Below are 18966 nucleotides of genomic sequence, written 5' to 3' on the forward strand. Positions count from 1 at the left end.
ATGCTGACCAGTGGCCAGGGGAGGGAGAAGGAAGACTTCAGTTTCCTTTCCAAATTAAAACAGGACATTCTCTTCTTCCCTCCTCAGGACAATTCCAGAGTGGTGACAGAGGCACATTTATGAGAAAGCTGGACCTCAGGGGCCAGCTCGTCTCCACCAGCAACAGAGCCATTGAAAACATGCTGGGTTTGGGGGGAAGGGAGGAGCCCAAGTAATACCACATGCATGAACAGAGCAAAGGAGGAGACAATGAGCTGGCCATTGAAACACTCTATGAAAATGTCCCCCAAAATGAAATATAACATCCCGATTAAATGAGGAAAGGAAACTATAAAAGTGAGGAAAATAGATTTCCAAAAAGCTGACAAACGAGCTGCAAAGGATTCTACTAGAATCTAGCAGCACAGGATCCAAAACAGAGGTGTCTCCTAGAGGTCACCGTCCAGAGAGGTCACAGGCAAACAGTCTTCAAAGCACCTTGGTCCCAGAAAAGGGTGACAAGAAAACACTCTTCAGTGGCATGTTTAGACTCTGGTCCCTATTTGTAGCATCTGAGTCTCTATGGTGTATTTGTGACACAGCCTGCCAACGTGGCTTGGCATGCAAGGTTTTCTTAATGGTCTTCCAAGATCCTTTTTGCTCTCAGTGTTCCTGACAGCCTCCTTGTTGTGACCTATTTCATCTCTTCCCTGTAGGCCTTGCTACCCCACACTAGTCCCTAAAAGCACTGCTGTCAGAAAGATGCAGAAAGAAAGAGGGTTGGGAGAGGCAGCAGAGGAGATGGCCGAGAACACCAGAGGGACTGAAAACAAAGGACTTACAGAGAGCATATATATATATATATATATATATATATATATATATATATATATATTTCTCATATTACGGCATAGCTCTTGCCTTTCCTGTGGCTTGTAAATCTGGTTAAGAGTTTTCCCACCATCCTAGGAATTCCACAGACACTTCACTGAGCAATATAGTCTGAGAATTAAATGGGTACTCCTATTATGAGATGGGCTTAGCTGCTTCCAGAAGCTTCTCTTCAGAAATGGTGCTGAGCATTTTTCAAATGGTTATGGAAAGAAATTGCTAGAAAATTCATAATTGAGGTATAAGTAACGCCTTTGGGCATCTATTTACAGACTCCAAGATAACCAAAATAGAGACACTAAAGGTCTGTGGGTAATGCCCTGAGAGAAAGCATGACCAGGTTAATGTTTGGCATAGTCTGTTGTTAGGGAGCCTAGTGACCAGTTCAGACTGGAAGACCAGGTAGGACCAGGCTCAGTACATGCCAATGTTCCTTCCACAGTACAGTCACTCTTTTAGCAATACAAATTTTTAAGAGATTTTTGGTGACCTCTGACCTGATAGCTTTTTTCATAATCCTTTTATATCCCCAAAGTGACTTTCTTTCAGATTCATTTAAAGTAAAGTAGAAATACCCCGTATTTACATCATAACCTACTGGCAGATTACTTCTTAGGCATCTGCACTAAGCAGAGTACAACCTTTCAGTATGCAAGCCCTATCTACAGCAATTATTTGCCAGCATATCTAAAAGAAGGCAGGCATTTCCTGCTGCACACAAATGGGACACTCTTATCTAAATCACTGTTTAAACAGGTATTTAAGAAAACACTATCAGAGGAGGAATGTACTGATGACGGAACACATTGGTTTAGGGCTGGACACGATGGTTTAGGACTAGCCATTGTCAAGAAAGGAAGTATATCAGCATGAGGAAGGTATAGAGAATATTTCACAACTCCCCAGGGGCCAAGATGGAGGACCATAAAGCTTGGGAAAGCAGGAGTGAAAGAGGCAGTTGCCTAGAGGTCCCCAACTGGCAACACCTCTGAACTCTGGAGCCACCACACACTGTAGACCCCGTTTCTAATCCCATTCAACAAGCATGTTGGGCAAGTTCATGTCCAGGTCCGTTCTATTCAAGCAATAATGAAAACCGGAAAATGCTCAAAGCTTGGCATGCCAAAAACTTAGAAAATGTGTTTCCTAGAAAGACACTTTGGAAATTCATTGGATTTCCCACAACCTGTAACCTAGGAGAAAGTGTACTCTGGCTCCCCAGCCCAGCTCTAACCAGTGAAACTGGAATTGATTCCCAGTGGAGGCTTATAAAGCCGGGCTGTTGTTCTCACATTAAGTACACTGCCCTCTGGTGAGGGCTGTGGTTTGTCTGTGGGCAGAATATGTGGTTTACTATGGCTAATTTGTTTATGTTGTTGATGGTGGTTTCAGAGGAAAGCATGCTAAGGAGAGATCTGATTTGCTTCTTTACAAAGAGTGTTTAAAGGTGGCTGAGACATGAGGGAGCATTAATGTGCCTGTGCTGATGGGCAGCACTGGTCTCTTTGACCACAGCTCTGCTTCACTCGGTTCTGCTTGGGACCCCAGTGCCGCAGCCGGTTTGTTCCAGCTACCTAAGTGTGGCTTGGTGGCTTTTGGCAGAAGAGCCTTCTTGTCTCAGAAGGAGAGATCAAACCTCAGGAGCTAAGGATGGAAGAAAACGTCCAGTCGTATACTGAATCCCAGTATTTCCTGGGAGAAAAGAGTCAAAACTGCCTCCAGAAAATGAAGATCGGGAAGTAGAGGAGTTGGAGAGCCTTCGCTCGGTACATGTGAGCCAAGCTGCTTTGCCTGAGATGGGAGGGGGGGGGGGAGTTCAGGTCCATTCCACAATAGACCCAATGAAGATTTCCCTACTCCTACAAAACAGAACTTTCTTCCAGCCAGGAGTCCTGCACAAAGAAAATAATTGTGCGTGTCGGGCAGAAGAGGGAGTCGTGGCTTGCTGATAAAGAGGAATGTGAGCAGGCAATTAAACACTCGCATAACCACACTATTGGCTTGATGAGAAGCAGAGTACCCGAAGAACGAAATCTTGTTAGACTCTCAAACTTAGGGTACTTTTTTAATGAGACGTGGTCCTTATTGTCACAGGTTTGTTAATAAAAAGACAGCAGTGATTTGTGTCATAAAGCAACATGATGGGGAAATTCCCTCAATTCAGCTGAGACTCTGCCTTACTGCAAATATAACAGCTTTGGTGTAAATAAGTCTAGATGTTGCCAGAGTGCCGTCTGCTGTCCCCTTCTGCACTCTAAAGGGGGCCAGATTGAATTTCCCAACACCACATCACATGAAACGTGAAATCATTCAAAACCAGGGGGATGGAATGTCACTGAAAACATAAAGGAAAACGTTTTTGTTTAATTTGAGAAAACATTATACACTTTGTAAAAATTGTTTTCAGAAAAATGTGAACAGATGTGTTTGTATATGTGTATATGTATATATACACCAGCTGCACTTATGATTGGGAAGGGGTAATTTCAACATTGTTAAGTGGTAACACAAGCTAGGTATTTAAGGAACTGATATAATATGACAACTTCATAGACTACCAAACTGTGCCTGGAGTCTGGGAATTGTCATTATCAACATGTGTAAGAACTAGTAGCATTAGGTGGTCTGTATAGTATCCTTCCTGCCTAGTTGAGTCACACAGTCTAAGACAGTTGACGGGCACCAGGCAGCGTCTCCTAATGACAAGTGACTTCTTAAGAAAGGCATCCAGGGCCTCTTCTGAATAAATTACTATAGTTTATAGCAAGAGAAGATTATAAATGCTTGCAAAACTAAATTTATTTACAAACTGGGCCTAATTTATTTATGTTGCTGGCACAATAGGCTTTTGTTGAAATATTTATGCTATCTGTACTTCTACCTCACTAAACTCTACCACAATCATAAACACTGTTGAAAAATTATTTGCAGTTAGCAGGATTTAAACTGCCCATTATATCACGAGCTGGTGCCAGTAAACTTTTGTACTGGTTGATAAAGTTTCCTCCATGGAATAAATATACATTTGACTTTTAAAATCTTTGGTGGGCTCGTACTATGAAAGTGAAGGTTTAAACAGATGTTCCAGGTATTACCAATATGATTTGAACACTTCCGCTGCATGTCCCCATTGAAATCCTGTGGAAAGACTGCAAAGGGGTCCAGGTTTAAATCCCTTTCTAGCATTCAAAGAGAAATCAAATTAACAACTGTCAAGGTGGTAGCCCTTGCCAAATGCTGTCATTCAGGCTTCCTCATGCATCCATTTGAAGATATTTTTTTCAGTATCATGTTGTGACTGAAGCTTCACAAGGTTGATAGGACAGATATGGAACTGAAGACAATAAAGCTTCTACCAGCATGGAGCTTAGCACTGAGCAGCAAAGACAGGGACAGGAGGAAGTATTTGTCCGGCAACAGAAGAGGACTAGTTGAGGTTCAGAACAGTGAAGAATGGAAGAAGAAATGCTTGTAAGTTTCTGTGCAGTTGGGCATCTCCAGCCTTAGACTGATGGAAACCATATGCCATTGGCCCTTTGTATCTACAAACTCCTCCCATGCAGAGATTCAACCAACAACAGATGGAAGATATTCACACATATGGAAATGTGTCTACTGAACTCACTTTCTCTTCCTGTCATTGTTCCTAAGCAGTTTGGTGTAGCAACAAGTATTTAAATGGCTGTGGCACTGCAGTAATCATTGGACCTGACCTAGCGATGACAAAGTTCGCAGGAGGGTTGTGTAGGTTAAAGGCAAGTTCTGTTATTTTGTTAAAGAGGAAATATCTAGGGACTTTGTCCCCAAGAGTCTTCTCCCATCCCCTACAAGTTCCAAGGAACCACACTGTGCACTAGTTTATTCCTTTGGTTTGTTTAGAATATACTTCTTAATTTTAATTTTTGGTAGAAATATAATTTTTATACATGTGTATTTTAGAATATCACCAAGTTCTTGTGAAGATGAACATAGGAATTATTTGATCTTGTTGAACCTACAGATAACTCAGAAAATGGCAGTTCCAGCAGGTTCTCAAGTGGCTCACTCACTTTTCTGTTACAGGATGAGCCAAGAGAAAACTGCTCAGAGGAGGAGGGGTCTCTGTGACATAACTGACGAGCATGTATTTCACATGTAGACTTCACTGATGAGGACTCCAAGTTCTACCCAATGGCATGGCACTGCCTTCCAGGCTCAGTGTACCTCCCAACTGCTGTCCATAGCCACACTATGACATCATCTTTCAGCTGCAATCAGATGCTGTTCCAAATAGGCCAATGGGTTTAATTGACCTCAGAAGAGTTGACGCACCAAGAGAGGAGGCTGGCCAGGTTAGCCTGGAAGCTGTGTCCACCCAGCACAACAGTTAGCAGAAGATTAGCAGTCCTGCTGCTAACCGACTCCCCATGATCTCACCAAAGTGCTACCCACAGCTGCCACAAGTCAGACTTAACTCTAACTAACTAGAAAGGCACACCTGAGTGCTTTTGTTATTTCCTATGGGGTGAAAAGATCATTTTAAAGGACTTCTTGTGATAAATATTCTTTAATAAGCTTTTTTCAATAGGGTACAGCTATGAAAATTAGATTCAATAAAATCTGGCATCACACTACTTAATGAAGATAACAGATCCAAACATCCATTTTGGGGTCAAGCACAATGACATTCATACATTGTTGCAGCATCAGAGGAAGAAAGATTATGAGAATCCTCTGAAACCAACAGCTGAGAGCTGAGGTGGGCAACATGAGTGGGACAATGAACGGAAGAGATATCTACTTTTCAACATTGTGAAATCCAGCTCTTAGGAAAACCAACAACAATGAGTTCTGCCCCAAAGCATCTGACACTGCTCACTGAGATACACTGACGACAAGTCCATGTAAATCTGGGTGAATCAAGACTATTCAAGAGAAAAATTCTGTAATGTAGCTCCGTGAAGAGTGATACCTGAAGTATTCCGAATTACATAGTGATTACCCTTGCCCCCCTTTTTTCTGTTATAGTAGGTCTCCACTCATTTTTTTTAAATACTTGTCATCACTATTAAGTCTTAAAACTGTGACCCACATCGATCCAACATGCAACAAAATATCAGTCAACAAGACTATACATGCAAAGCCCCATGGGGCAGGGGGAGGGGGTCACAAAGAACAATCAAGTGAAATTGCTGATTGGAAAGGACTTACACTCTTGACAGGGAGATAAGGAGAATGTCCGGGCAGAACGAGCATCTGTGAACCTTCCCTAAAAAAAAGTCCACCGAGTGCTAGAGAAAACAAGGAGTGCACCCATCAGTCCATCAGTGATCTATCTTCTCTTTCATTAATGGAAAACTAAAGCCAAAGATGGCTAAGTATTGTATTTATGATGAAGACAGATAATCAGGAGGCCTGTGAGACAAAGGGTTATAGACTGTGGCCGAGCCTTGGAGAGGTAATGACTTTTAATTGGATTGAGTTTATCATACTTGCAGGGGTACAGCAGACACAGAAGGAAGGATTAGTGTGATTTCCACTTTCTATTATTTGGCATAATGAGAAAACAGAGGGTGGTCCTCATCTCTGGTACACATTATGAGCCATAGGAGATGCTTAATATGTCAGGTTTGGGTAGCACTGAGCTCTCTTATATAAACACATTTATTTGGACATAGCTAAGTCAAAATAAGTCACCTGGAACAAAGGTCAGAGGTCATTAATTTGCATAGTACACAGGATTTATAAATTTTTAAATTAATCCTAGCGGATCTCTACACCATTTCAAACAGTAGGGCACATCTGCATTTTTCTTCAAAGTTTAAATAGCTTAAAGGGTCAAATGAAAAGCCTTGACTGAGGAAAACCGGCTGAACAGAGTTCCTCTAGGTGGAAAATGAGTACATTATAACCCCCTCTGAGAAACAACCTTAGATACGTAAAAATACAGACATATAAGACAACCTGGAAAATGTGCTACACTGACAAAATCCTGTGCAAGTGTTCATGAGTCTCTCTCTCTCTCTCTCTCTCTCTCTCTCTCTCTCTCTCTCTCTCTCTCTCTCTCTCTCTCTCACACACACACACACACACACACACACACACACACAATCAGCATACCCCAAATTCAAGAGAGTTGAAAGAGGGAAGACTACTAGAGCATAGAGCATATATCTACTGAACCTCCAACAGACCCTTCTCCCTGAGGGCAGATTATGGGTGCTTGACTCACTGAAGAGTCCCAGGATCTAGCCAAGCTTTTAGCCAAAGCAAATAATTCTCATGATTTTACTAACTCAGAAATATTAGCTAAAACAAGACAGTTCTCTTGAATGCACTAAGTGGTACCGTTTTCTTTCTCTGAATTGGAAAGTTCTAACATAAAAGTCCACAAAGTATCAAGCAAATTTGTCACCAATCTGTTTAACATTATGTAAAAATGCTCCCCTCTTCCAATAACACAAGTGAGCGTTTACCCCCAATCTATATATTTTTATTTTAAGACTCCCTGTCTGTCTGCCTCTGTCCTTGTCTCTGTCTGTCTCTGTCTCTGTCTCTGTCTCTCTCTCTCTCTCTCTCTCTCATATTTGAGATACTGACATGGACTTAACTGAGTGCAATCAGTTCAGAATTTGCACTGTGCTCTTCTCATTGTGCAACCTTTTCAACTACCTTTGTTATAAAACCAATAAAAACAAACAAACAAGTCTCCACATGGATGGCCCACAATTCTATCATTTCTTCCAGCATTTGTATTAGTCCTTTAGCCAATCTTAAATGCAGCCAGTAAATTTTGCTCTAGCAATATTTATTGCAGCATCCGATGTGAAGCAACCATGCCCTGTAGGGTGGAGAGCATAACTTCACAAGGGAAGGGACTTTGCCTTCTTCACTGATGCCTTTGCAGTGCCAAGAATGATATCTGAAACAGAATACATGCTCAATAAATATTTGTTGAATAAAAGAATAAATCCAGGAAGGGCACAGAAATGAGCTGTAAAGGAATATAGACATTGGATAATTTATCATCAAAGCAGGCGGTGCATTCAAAGTTCACATGGAATGTAGTTTTAAAAACACAACCTGGGGACTAGAGATGTAGCTCCATTGGTTGAGTATATGCCTAGCATGCGTGAGGCCCTGAGTTCCATTCATAACACTGCACAGACCTAGCATCCATATCGAAGCACTCAAGAGGGTAGAAGCTCAGAGAGCAGAAGGTCAGGGTTTGAAGTCAGCCTGGGACATGTGAGACCCAGTCATATATGTGCCCCTCCTCTCCCTCTCTCCCTCCCTCTCCCTCTCCCCCTCTCCCTCCCCCTCCCCTCCCCCTCCCCCTTCCCTCCCCTCCCCTCCCCTCCCCTTCTCTCTCTCTCTCTCTCTCTCTCTCTCTCTCTCTCTCTCTCTCTCTCTCTCTCTCTCTCTCTCTTCTACATGTTATTACTGGAATGAGCAATAAAGAAATCTTACACAATGGATTCTTTCTTTAGAAGATCTATGGCTTCCTATTCAACAGTCTGAACCCATAGTACATGCTAATCTCAGAATTCTATAAACCTCAGATCCTGCCTAAGCCAGAGGATCCCTGAGCTCATGCCTAGCTAGGAAATTCTATGACCCTAGAAAAACCCTATAATCTGTCTGAACTCTTGGGGTTTTTTCACCTGTGTCTGATGATATCCAATAAGGTAGTCACTAGAGGCATGTGACAAGTGACCACTGGAAGTGTGGCAACTCCAGACTAAGATGCACTGAAAGTTTAAAACTTTATTATACTCCAGATTTTTAAAAACCTTAATCCAAGTAAAATGTAAAATACCTAGTTGATAATTTTTATTGGTATAATTGGTTGATACCGACTAAAAAAAGATGTATTTTGGAAACATTGGGTCTAAGAACATAATAAAATCCATTTTATCGTTCTCTTTCATCTTCTTTAATATGACTACTAGAACATTTTAAATAAAGATGCAGTTCACATGTCCTTTTCTATAGGTCAACATTGACTTTTAAAAACACATCTGCCACCAAGTTGTCATAAGAATCAAAATAAATCATATCTTCACTTCTCATGAGCTTTTCAGCTAAAACACAGATGCTGTAAAGTCATACTCACTATTGTTATAAAATGCTCTGTGTCTTTAAGTCTTGTGACAGCTCACAAAGGCCATTGTCATTTAGGTCTATCTGTATTCCTGTAACAAAGGGTGATGAAATGCTATGTGAACAAGTCATTCTCCCCCACTCCCTGTCAATATATATTTACATGGACACTTATTGAAATGAAATACAAAGAAAGATCAATGTGGTTATTGACACGGTGCAGAAAGATGAGGTAATTTGAGAACAGTACATAGCTAGAATCTCAGTGATGACGTAAGAAGCAGACTGGGCTAAACACGCCTGGAGGGAGGCTCACATTTGAAGAGGACATCATCAGCCAAGGAACAATGAGGAACACTTGATGGTAAAAGAAGCAAAAATATTCCATGAATTCAGTCCAACGTGCAAAATGGGGGTCCCATGGTCTAACTGGCTTCTTTCCCTATCTTGTAGGTAGAGCAGTTCAGTTTCTCCAACAGAAATGCCATTCCATTACTCCATGCACAACACGTGCCTTGAAACACCTGGCAGATAAAAGAACTGGAGAACTTGTAACAACGATCGTGGCACAATCGATGAAATTCAAAACGCTTGGTAGGTCTGGAGTGGGGAGGAAAAGCCATGCCCCGACTGGGTGTGTGTGTAACACAGCCACGATGGTATCCCCAAAAGGTTTAGGTTCAGTACATCCAGAGCTCAGAAATCTCACCATTAAATGCCAAGAGAAGCCAGTGTTCCTTCGAGGAAGAAGGAATTGAGTTGTCCTGAACAGGTCTGTACTCTCACCAGGTCAAGCCTTGAGACGTTTTATGAATATTAATTGCTGTATTTACTGACCTTGGGCAGTTGCTAACCTAACATTCCAGCCATTGTTCAAAGCCTATCATGTTCTTCCAGGCTGTTGATTTTGGAGTGGCTGTGTAATCCTAGTGAACTGCTCAAAAAGAGTGATCAATCAACACACTGACGGCTTCTGGTTCGTCCCAATACCTGCTAGCGGCTTTGATAAATAGGATTCATGGGACTGTGTGAAATTTACATTGTGGGAGTACTTAAATACATGTGGGAACATGGCAGGCTATTGTCCCTGTTTTTTTTTATTACATTTAAACAAAGTCTTTTGTTTACAGCAAATCCTTACTTGTGCCAAGTTTATTCTGTCGCAAACAAGTCACTCAAACTCTATGCACCACTATTCACGTTTCTTCTATGCTTTTAAATATTACCATGCACACACATTTTGTGGTAGACAAAATAATCAAATTAAAAATACAATAAATAAAATACTGGAAAGTAATAAAATTTGAAGTTGTTCATATATCTCACTTTAGAACTCTAGACAAAGGCACTGAAGAACACATCATGTTATAATAATTTTTCATGAATCTGTGTGTGCTGCAAAGTTTATACTGGGCCCCTAAGCAGCTTCCTTCTGTGTCCTGAAGACTAGCACTCATGTTTGTAAAGATATCAAAGAATTATAATTCTTCAAGAAAACCCACAGAATCAACAGACCTGGACTCAAAGGGGCTCCCTGAGAATGAATCCATGACAATCAGGGAGTCTGCATGGGTCTAAGCTAGGTGCTCTGCATATGCTATGGTTGTGTAGCTTGGTGTTTTGGGGGACTCCTAACAGTGGGAGCGGGAGCTGTCTCTGACTCTTTGGCCAGCTTTTGGGACCCTACTCCTCATACTGGGTTAATATGAGCAGATATGCCTGGTCTTATTACAACTTGTTAGGCCTTGTTTGATTGACATCCCTGGATGTCTTCCTTTCTCTAAAGGGAAACTGAGGAGAAGTGGATGAGCGGTGAGGGAGGAACTAGAAGGAGAGGAGAGAGGGGATGTGGTCAGGATGTAATATATGAGAGAATAAATTAATAAAAAAAAAAAAGGCATTACAATTCTTTAAAAAAAAAACTGACCACTTCTTTCCTGCAACCTATTTTTTTCTAAGTAGTCACAATCTCTCTGCTCATCATATGCTTTTGTCATGCATTATAACCAGGCCAGACGAATCCAGACCATGTCCACACACCTCCTGCTGACTTGGACTTCTCTCTGTTGCTTTGAGACGGCCTTCAGATCTAGAATGCCCTTCACTCATGCCCCATGTGACCGCTCCCCAGCGAGAGGCTGCTGGAGCTGTGCACACTGGAGGGGTAGCAAGCATGCTGGAAGCATGCCTGCTCTCCTGACCTCACCAGCTGCAGGGAGAGGAAAAAGCCGATCAACACGTGAACAGAATGCCTGCGCTAGCCCGGGGTTCTCAGGGAAGAAGACGTGGCCTGAAATGCAGGGCTGGGTGAAATCTTGAGGCAGGGAAAGCCTCACAGAGGTGGCATTTGAGAATTACACCTTGGGGCTGTTAAAGCAAGCTTTTTTTTTCTTTTTAAATTTGTACACATTACATTTTGATCATATTCTTTCCCTTTCCCAAAGTCTCCCTGGATCCTCCCCATCTCCCTGTCTACCCAACTTCATATCTTCCCCTAACAATGATATTAATAACAATAAATAAAGTTTTAGAAAAATACCACAAACCAAAAGACAAAAAACACCAAACCATAACAAAAGAACACACACACATACATTCACACACACACACACACACACACACACACACACACACACACACACACCAGAATAAAAAGGCACCGTGGGACCCGCTCTGTGTTATCAATTGCTCCTGAGCACAAGGCCTGTCCCAGAGTGTAGTTGATGATAAACCCAGTGCCACTCCATCTGCAAAGGCAGATTTCCCCTCTTTACAGCTATCATGCAATGCTTGGTTAGGGGTGGGGCTCTGTGTCCACTTCTTCTCCATCCTGGGATTTTGTCTGACTTGGGCCTGTGCAGATGTGTGCATGCTTTGCCAGTCTCTGTGAGCTCATATGTGCGTTTTTCCTGTCATGTCCGGGAAACAGCATTTCCTTGGAGTCATCCACTACCTCTGGCTCTTACAACCTTTCTCTGCCCTCTATTCTGAGCCCGGAGGGGAGGGCTTTGGTATAGATATCCCATTTAGGGGTGAGTGCTCCAAGGTCTCTCACAGGGTGAGCTATAGCTGTCTCTTCATTTTGGTATTTTCATTTCCAGCTACCCAGGGCAAGGTTTATCCACATCTCATGTACCTTCATATCCTCCCTCCAGAGCTATGAACACAGTAAATGCTTACATTCAAATCAAATTAACTTTCAAAAAGTGCTACTTATGAGCTGTTTCCTATTTGAGTTATATTTTGTACCTCATCTAGCTCTGAATCATATGAGATTTCAAAAGTCATTGCTACCTCTAGACCTGTTTACTGTTCTCTGTTCAGAAAACCCCACCAATGGCTGCCGAGGGCTCATCTTGAGAGTTCAAGTGGAGAAATAATGGTCTCTTCCATTAGTTTCAGATAATTATGCTTTGGTGAGTAAAAAGGGAAGTTTTTTGACTTTCCACTTGAAAGCATCCCCCCATTGGGGGATTCCTCATTGAAAGCATAAGAAAGGGAAGTTTTAGTTAACTAACCAGAGTACTGAGAGGAGCCCTATACACTATAAACTGGATCTCACAAAGTCGGCAAGAGGAGGCACAGTTTTGTTTTTCTTTCTGCTTTTGTTTGTAATGGGGGTATCGTCTGTCTGTGTACACATATGTGTGTGAGTACGCTCATGTTCAGGTGCATGCGGACCCGGAGGTTGACATCAGGTTTCTTCTCTACCTCATCTCATTAGAGAGGTCTTTCACTGTTTCCACGCACCCGGGGCTGGACTTACAGGTCCCTGCTGCCATGCGTAGCTAGAGCCTCTCCAGTCCTTGACAAGGGCACTGGGACTGAACTCAAGTCATCTGGCTTGCACGGCAGACATTTCACCTACTGAGCCATCTGCCCAGCTCTTCTTTCTCTCTTCTAAAATAAATGTCCTGCTCTTTTGTCCTGGACTTAAATACTGTGGTCTATAGAATCTTTTATTCCTTAAGTGACACTTATTAAAGGTAAGTAAATTGTTCTCCCAGAAGAACAGGTAGGGCAGGTAATAAAAGTGCCCATTTCTGAAGAATCCAAATGTCCCTAACTAGTTGGGATCTGATTCTGAAATTCCAGTTTAACAAAAGAACCCCCACCTTCCTACCAAACAAAGGAATGCCTCAAAGTTTAAACCGAAGCCACACAAATACTCCACATTCTACTTCAAATACCAAGAACAACTGGGGTCTTTTTCCTCCTGCTGCATTTGACATACATTTTAATGATGCTTACTTTACAGCATGTCAGAAAAGTGAAATGGCCTGTCGATTTTATAGAGTCTCCTCTATCTTTTGGATGGTTATATTACATTTTGAAATAAATGTATAACCCCCCCCTTTTTTTTTCTTTTTAAGCCTAAATGGTGCGTGTGTGGGTTGGTGCTTGGCTGCCAGTGGAATGAAATCATCATTTCTGGGGTCCAAGAGAATAGATCAAAATCATGCCAGCGTTTTCATGGATGGATATATGCTGCTAAATGGATGTTTACCTAGAAAAGTCATCGTCTGGCATACAGCGCAGAGAATGTTCTTATGCAGCTAACTCATGTATACTAAACAAATTTGGCTTGGCTGCTGCAAGAGCTGCCCGGTGGAAATTCTCAACATACATTTGTTTGATTGAGCCGTCATTCTGGGTTGATCTGCTGATGATCTGTGTCACTTTGTTTAAATGTTCTTGTGTGGGATATATATATATATATATATATATATATATATATATATATATATATATATATATATCTCACAGTGAAAAGGCAGTGCATTTCTGTGATGGATTAAATAGAGGTGAAATTTGAGAGTGGCTCCTGTTTTCGATTCCTGTGTTCTCAGGCAGGTGGGTCTGGAATAATCAAGAATGTCACATTCAAACACAGGGGAAAATAAGGAGCAACTTTGATTTAAAACACATTACTGTAAAGATATATTTGCTACTGTGTTCTCCTACTATAAGAAGCCATTTAGGATTCCCCATCCAAACAAACACCATATGGACTGACTCTCAACCTCTCTTTTAAATATCTGAAATCAGGGACAGGGAGCTCTCTGCGGGGCACCCCAGTCGTAGAGAAGCAAGCAAGGGCTCACTGATGTTTAGATTCAGAAATCAAATGCAAGGGCGGGCTAGAACTGAAGCTCCAGTTCTCAAATATCCGTGTAATGGCTCAGAAGGAAACCCAACACCATGAGGCCATACCACGTCCAGGCACTAATCAAGCGGCTGCCTGTTTGCTCCGTGGTTAAAGCACTTCCCGCAGCTAATCTCCCGAGATAGGGTCTCAGCTTTAATAACCCACGGGCTCTGCCATTAAGTGCTGGGATCTGGCCACCATCAGCATTGACATCTCTGCTCTGCCGACGTCCAGACATCACGTGGCACACACACACACACACACACACACACACACACACACACACACACACACACATCCTTCCCTCAGACCTTCTGGAGGTGGTAAACCAAGCATCTGCCTTGAGCTCTGTCTTCCTAGGCATAAATAAATATCCTTGACCAACACACTATTATTTTTAAAATCAGCCAACTTCACATCATTCCTTTGGGTTAACACAAAACAATCTCCCAAACTTGTAGCCATTAATCACTTATTTAAAGATCTAGGGGCCATACAGGCTTGGAGTATGTTCTCTGGAAATCAAAGTGACTGGCTCCATTTCTGGCCTCAAAAAGTAACATCCTAGTCGAGAAGACATACAAACATCACACACTACACTATTGCCCATTGCAGGGAGGGCAAGGGTAGAGATTATCATTAGTAAACTAAGTTGGCCACTCCAAGGGACCAGGACTGGGATGGGTAACTAAGTCACATGTAGAGGAACGGTGGGGAGCAAAAGTTGAGGTTGGTGCCCTGGGCAGTTGAGTGGCTACAAGAGAACTCTAGGTAACTGCAGGCTTAAAGGAACATGAAGACCAGATTATCAGTCTGGAATCAAAGGGCGAAATCTCCTTGCATGCCCTACCAGCACGGATGCCAAGGAAGGTGCCCACAGAAACCTTCCCTCTGTCTGCATGCGATTAAGGAGTGTCCGTGCCTCAGAGCCCCATCCTGTTCACTCAGTCAATACACTTTTCAGTGCCAATTGCACTGACTTTCCTGTGCAACCCTAGCTCTGGCGGTGTTTGCACACACAATGCAGGGAAACACACATCCCTTGCACATGCTGTGTGAGGTGGGACTCCTAGAGAAAGGCCCTTTATGTGGACAGACTTGGTAAAATCTACACGCAGCTAAATTCAATGTGTAACTTTGAGAAAAAAATTCAACAATAATATTAATAATAAGATAATATTAATAAAATATTATTCAGTAAAAGTGTTGATTATATATTTCAATAATATAAATGTATTATATAATACATTTATAAATATATATATATAAATAACGTTATTAATTATATTAGTGTAATATAATTACTATGATAATCATTTATTAAGATAAGTCAAATGATTTATTAAGTGAATATGCAGAAAATCTTACAAAATGACACCCTCAGAACCCGTCTCCAAAGCCCACAGGGCTCCCCACACCCACCACTAGCTTGGCCCTCAGCCATGTGCTTCCTTCTTCCCCAAGTTATCTTTTTGATATTGTTGTGGATTTGGAGGCTTGGGAGAAGAGGGGAGAGGAGAGTTGAGTCTTATCCATTATTGCTTAGCATTATCTATGATTGTTAATTTTTACACAATGTCCCCATCTTGTCACTGCAACAAGTCCAATGAATAGCAAAGGACAGCATCACAGAGTGCCATAACCTTCCGCTTCCCTCTCCTGTGAGTCGTGTCTTCTCATACACACAGAGAAAACCCTGTTGGATTCTGACATGCTTCTGGGCGTTCTGCTGTGGGTTTTTGATTTTAAGAATACAAAGGGAAAGAGAATTAACCATAAGGCACTTACATATTTTATGGACTTGCACCATCCAAAGGACACTGGTAATAAAGCCCTTTCAAGGCGGTGGGTGTTTATCACGGGCTAGCCACCAAGGCAGATAGTAAATAAAATAAGATACAAATATAAACAAAAATAAGAACAAGATAAAAATTCAAACTAAGTAAAATGCTCCTTATTGTTTTGGCTCTTGCTATCTAGTTATTATATTAGCCCTGACTCTGCCCCTGGTTTCCTGAGAAAAAAATCAAATTGGAAGATGGGTAAAAATTTACATACTTGGCTGCCAAATTTCTTTGCCTGGGAACTAAGGGATCAAATCAGTCGGTGCTGAGAGACCTTGTCTTCAAAGAACTTTGGAAAACTGGCTCCAAAGTCAATAAATGCTTTTCTACACAGCTAGACACTCTTGTAACTCAGGAATTTAAAACATTGAAAAAATAAAAATAAGTATGAATATCTTTTTCCTTAGGTGTAGAAAGACTTTGAATAAGTAACTAATAATAAGCATAGATCCGGGACTTTAGTTGTTGTCTCCAAGCCAGACTTGCCCACACATGAACACACGTGCATACGCACACAGATGCACACCACCAAAGCACTCAAGGCTTGCCTTATTGAAATGACAAAAGCTGATCCTTGCCACAATTACAAATGCACAAAGAGAAGAAAGACCAAACCTCAAACTATCCAAAAAGCCAGAACTCAAAACATTATTGAAGTTCACCAACAAATAGAAATAAGCCAGCTTGAAATTAATTAGGAATAAACTGGAAGCGAATGCAGCAGGGTGGGAGGCAAACCGGGCATCTGCAGAGCAATCTTGAACTGCTTTCAAAGTGCAGTTCTGTCCCTGGACTCTTGCCTACAGAGACCACTAGAGAAGGAAGCCTACCAACCCCCTTCACCCCCAGGGCAGGCCGATTCCTGAGTTAGTCCCACAGCAGTCTCCTCTACCCTTTGGCTGCCAGGCTTCCTGGAGCTCTGCCCTGCAGACTAGAGAGCTCCATGCAGAAAAGGGCTCTGGCCACCCCGCCAGCCTGGTATTTGGCTCCCCAGCCACAAGTATGATGGATGATGATGAATCACAGCGCCACCAAAACCGTGTGAATTCCCAAGGCCTCTGATTATTTTAATCGAGCCCCCAGAAGCAGCCCAGGCCTTGACAAAAGCCTCTGAGCAAACCTCCCATTCCCCTTGTCTGTTTGACACAGACCTCACTAAATAAAGCAGCGGGCCTGATATGGCTCCTCTGGTTGACACACAGATCCAGGCCTTCATACTCATTGTTCGGCGATATGATTTAGCCTTGAATGCATTTTTAATGAACACTCAGAATCATATCACAGCGGCATGACCACTCTGGCTTCTCTCTGGGGAAGATAATAGTTTATGAACACTTGTGGGTCACAATTTCTCCAGTGCTCTCCTGCTCTGCCAGATGATATGGTCAAATCGCTTTCTTGTCTATTACCCACCTCTTTCTCTCTCTCATACACACACACACACACACACACACACACACACACACACACAGAAAGAGACATAATGTACACAAACATTAGTGCACACATGTACAATATCTTTCTTTCGATAAAATTCATGCTTAATATATAAACAGCTGAACATAGACACAATAGTAAATTTTGTGTTATGATAAGAGACTATTATAGGAGAACACAGATGTTTCTTTTAATGAGTTGGGGACTTTGACTTATTCAGACTGTTGGCTTGTTTGAGTCAGTACGTTTATAGCTCGCTCGGTGGGAACCCACTCCAGGTTTGTAGAGTGAGGGTTCTCCCACTGTTGTTTGCCTCCTGCACTGTGTCAGATCAGTACAGGGAGAACGGATGGGGCCATAGCAGCAGTAACTCCACCAGGTTCACCACATTAGGACTGTGAGTGTGCCCTTGACGGCTAGGACGCCTTCCACCGGCAGTTTCTAACAGGTGGGTACCCAACTACGCTTTTACCACCAAATCCCCACTGGACTACCTCCTGAGTTCTTGAACTATCTCAGAATTGTACAGAGACATGAGGAAAAGGTTGGCAATATGGCTCAGAAATCACTCCAAACTGTCTGCATAGGAGTGGTGTGGGGAAGGGAACCCGGATGGTCAGGTCAGCACAGTAAGGAAACTGTTTATAGGAAATGACTTTGCATAAGAATGAAAAATGAAAGCTGACTTTTTCAAATAACTGGGGACTTCTGACTAGCTTGGGAAGACTGCCGTAGCCATTCAGCATTCCCCCACACTTCCAACTCATCTTCTCCTTCATTATACTTCACATGTACACTTGGATGCTCTCTCTGATAGTCATGCACCTTTAAAGACAATTTCAAAACAGTTCACCCTGACAAACAGCCCTTAAAATATTCAACAGGATCTCTATTTCCTAGCCATAAGGTGGATAACCAAGAGCAATAAAGGAAGCTTCTAGAAAAGTAGCTCTTTCTAATTACTAACCAGGCCCAACCCTGCTTAGCTTCCGAGATAAGACGAGATCGGGCGTCAAGTGAGCTGAGTGGGAAAGAGAGGAGGTGGAGGGCAGAACAGGAGGAGAGGAGGGAGGGAAACCTGCAGCGGGGATGTAAAAATAAATAAATAAATTTAATAAAATAAAGAAACATGGAAGTAGAAAGAAAACTAGTTAGAAAGAAGGTTCCATTGGAAAGGGGGAACAAGAGAAGGTAATGAGGATGACCACATTATACATATGTGTGAAATTGCTAAAAATAAATTAATTTAGAAAAAAAAGAAAAGTAGCTCCTTTTCCTGGCACTGTTGCTGCTTAACTGGGAGAGTCTGCATTTGTCTTTTTGTCTCTCTGTGAAACAATTTCCTCATCTGTAAAATTAGTGAATGCAGAGAGCCCCCAGGGTCCCTTTCAGTCCATATTCCAGGAGTCCATCAATGTTGGCATGATTGCTGAAGTCAATCCCTAGAAAACATCACAAGAACATGGCTCCTCTCTATCAGAATCAACATAGCACCGTACGCACATAGACTCCAGGAAAACCACTGCAGATGGGCAGAGATGGCATTTTACTTCATTCTGTGACAGGGAGAGAGTCAATTGAGAG

The 18966-nt window shown here is 42.1% G+C and overlaps 1 protein-coding gene and 1 long non-coding RNA gene across 12 annotated transcripts in view; one reads left to right on the forward strand and one right to left on the reverse strand.

Annotated features, from left to right (window-relative positions):
- The window catches only part of Mecom (MDS1 and EVI1 complex locus), a 562596-nt gene that overhangs the window by 287063 nt on the left and 256567 nt on the right, over positions 1–18966 (reverse strand). The window lies entirely within an intron of this gene.
- Positions 9061–10056, forward strand: LOC121830099 (uncharacterized). The gene is made up of 4 exons (XR_006073026.2): positions 9061–9316; positions 9406–9546; positions 9625–9724; positions 9850–10056. It is a non-coding gene; the product is annotated as an uncharacterized LOC121830099 (long non-coding RNA).

This window comes from Peromyscus maniculatus, chromosome 6 (assembly GCF_049852395.1).
Source record: "Peromyscus maniculatus bairdii isolate BWxNUB_F1_BW_parent chromosome 6, HU_Pman_BW_mat_3.1, whole genome shotgun sequence".
NCBI classification, from domain to species: Eukaryota; Metazoa; Chordata; class Mammalia; order Rodentia; family Cricetidae; genus Peromyscus; species Peromyscus maniculatus.